The sequence below is a fragment of the Pholis gunnellus genome (assembly GCF_910591455.1).
Source record: "Pholis gunnellus genome assembly, chromosome: 1".
Lineage (NCBI taxonomy): Eukaryota > Metazoa > Chordata > Actinopteri > Perciformes > Pholidae > Pholis > Pholis gunnellus.
Genome location: NC_136528.1, coordinates 25527830 through 25531059, shown reverse-complemented (window position 1 = coordinate 25531059; position 3230 = coordinate 25527830).

Sequence of the window (3230 nt, the reverse complement as noted above, 5' to 3'; positions counted from 1 at the left end):
AAACTAAACACCTTTTCAGTATATATGCAGCCTCCAAGGTTTTAGTTTAGTGTTTAATCAGTTATTCAATAATTAATTCATAGATCTTTTTCATAATATTGTTTTTCTAAATTAATCAGTTAATGAAATCAGTTACTATGTTAAATAACTCATTTTCAATCAGTTATAGTTCTTGTAATTAAATGTATTTATCTGTTACTTTATTTCATTTCATTCACACATACATAGCAATCCTAAGGCAGAGGAAATCAATCAAGACAGTTAACATTAACAGCAGCAAAACAAATGTCAGCAAACATGTTTATTAACTTGCAGTAACACATACTTTTTATAATTTACACAGCAGAATATACACACATTCACACAGAAATCCTTTACATGGATGTCTTATTTCAATTCCAATTAATAAAATAAAAAGGTGACATCACAACTGCCATCTCTGTGACAGCAACATGAACACATGAGGAGGATCTACTGGTTGTGTTATTAGTGAAGCTTTATAATGATGAGCTAATGTAACTGTAACCTGAAGTACAGGATGGTCAAATGCAGATATTACAAATGGACTAATGTCTTAATTCAAAGCTACGGTTGCTGAATGTTTGTCCATTGTTCTCCCCTCAGCTCCTGCTCTCTGTAACACAACAAGAACAGAATCAGCAAAACACTCAAATTCAGTGTATTCGTGTAATTAATCTTAACGTTACCGGACTTAAGGTGATATTTCAGGTTCACTACCTATCTACCTGAGCTCACGTTGGTCCGTTTATGTTCATGATATGAAGTATGAATCATCTGTAAAATCATCACAACCTCAGTAAGATATTATTCAACCTCTGAGGTTTGAAAGTAAAGCCTTAAAGTAAAAGTTACTTTAAGGCTTAACTACGGTCGGATGCAGGCAGCCGAGCTGCCGGTAATAGCGCAGCGGCTAACGTTAGTTAGCTTGTCAGTTACCAACGTCACGTAACTTAACGGAACATTTTAACACACGTGATGTTATACGATCTCTTATTTTGCTTCAACATTAGTATCGGTGACATTCGAGTGAGTTGAAACCCAATACTTACATTTAAAAGAGAATACTGCCGCGTCTCCAGCTCTCGCATCAGTCGCCGCCATGTTTGTTCAAATAAAATCTTCACCGGCACGCAATGCATCTCGGGATGTGCTGGGCCGCGAAGGATACATCAGATGTATCCTTCAAATCTGGGGTCTGAAGGCTGCATTCGTCGGCTGCATTCGAAGGAGTCTTCGACAAACATGCGAATTGGGACAGCCTAGTCGCCGCGCTGTGACGTAACCGGTCTACGAATGCAGCCTCCGAAGGATGCAGCCCCTGAATTGGGACATAGCTAAAGTGCGTCTCCTCTCTGCTCTGACTGCAGCGCGACGCGCCTGTGTGTGCTTTAGGGCGGCGGAAGGGCTCACAGCAGCTTGCGCTGCTCGTTCACGACAGTGCAGAACGTAAAAAAAATCACCGTAAAATTCTCCAACAACACCAGAAAAAGTCACTAGATTTGTCACTAGTAGCTTTTGACAAAAAAAGTCGCCAAGAGGGTTTGTAAAGTCGCCAGATTTAACGAGAAAGTCACCAAGTTGGTAACACTGGCACTGGCTAAATATGTCCCCAGAGCAACATTGGAAAATGATTCCTATCACATATAAAACCAAACAAAAATCCATCTTCATAAAAACAAGTTGTACAAATAATAATATATAAGCATCTTAAAGCTACTGCAGATGTAAAAACAAACGCATTTAACTTACCAGAGCTGCTGTTCACTATTTAAAGACAAAGTCCTCCTCCTTTCTTTGTTAATAAAGAGTTTAATCCCACAGTTGTTCAGTACATCCGTGCGTTTTAGTTGCAGTAAGAAGTCCTTCTCGATTCATGGACACCAGTGAAGACAGTCGAGCCTCCCCAGTTGTATTTCTTGAATACGTTTTAATGCGTTTGAGGGCTGAAAATGTCCGCTCCACAGAGGCAGCAGATGTTGGGATTGTCACCGCCCAACATGTCACGCTAGCCCACTGACCAATCACATACTTGTAGGCCAGCTAGCAGGCTCTGGCATGTCAAAGAATGCGCCCAACGTGTCAAACTAAAGATCTGATTGGTTGAACACTATGCCAATTAACAATATCGTCCCCATTCACTTAAACTGCACATGGATTCACTGGTGAGTCTGCAGGCCTGGGGCCTCTCTTCTACCTAGAGACACAGAGGTGAAATCTGATTGGATAAAAGCTCTACTTAAAACAAGCTGCACTAGAAGCAGAGCAACTGAGGAAGACTGTAGCTGTGCAATGCGTAAATAAGATAATGGGAAAAATATTTTTATAAATTATGATACATGTAGTGTATTTAAGAAACATTATTAAATTATAAAATAGCTATAACTTTGTGATTCTGTTTAGGCCAGCAGAGAAGGCCTTGCAGGCTCTGACGGCCCACCACTGGTATTAACTGTGTGTTAGGGAGTTGGCAGTGTGCATTAAGAATTTCTAGTCTTGAAATGTTGCCTTATCTCCCACATTCCTGTTTGCAAAGACAACTTTCTCTGCTTGGATATAGCACTTTAGAAGTTGTTAAAATCCACGGATATAATATCATTTTTTGTAATGATGGAGTTACATTAAATGAAGGATTTAGCATATATGTTTCGGCACTTACTCGACACAACTTTTTTCCTTCAGGTGTATTTGTCACTGAAAGCAAAAGGGGTAAAAGGAAACTTCAAAATACAGGTATGTTTTGAAAATCTATCGATATTTTAACTTCACCCTATTGAGTGCACCTTTCTAGTTGTTACTGTTTCGTAATAATTCCACAAGGGATGGGGCATGTAAATCGCCAGACCCAAAAATAAAACAATTCATTCATTCATAGCTAAGATGTGTAAGAGTGATGCTGCAATTCCCTGTATACAATGACATCAAAACAAAGGTTATCTTGAACAAGTAATGGGATTAGCCATTTCACTTACAATAATAACGAAGTGTCACAATTTTGAATCTAAATAGGTGGAAAATGTGAAGAATGCACCAACAGATCCACTACAACGTTCTTTCCTTTTTCAAAAGTTGTTCGAAAGTCAGAAGACAGAGTAAGTTTCATGCATCAGTATCATGCATACATTGTATGTAAATATAGGGTGACCTGTGGCAGTGTTAAGACTAAATCTCATGCAAAAGGTCAACAATCACCTGCACAGTGTGTTGTATTA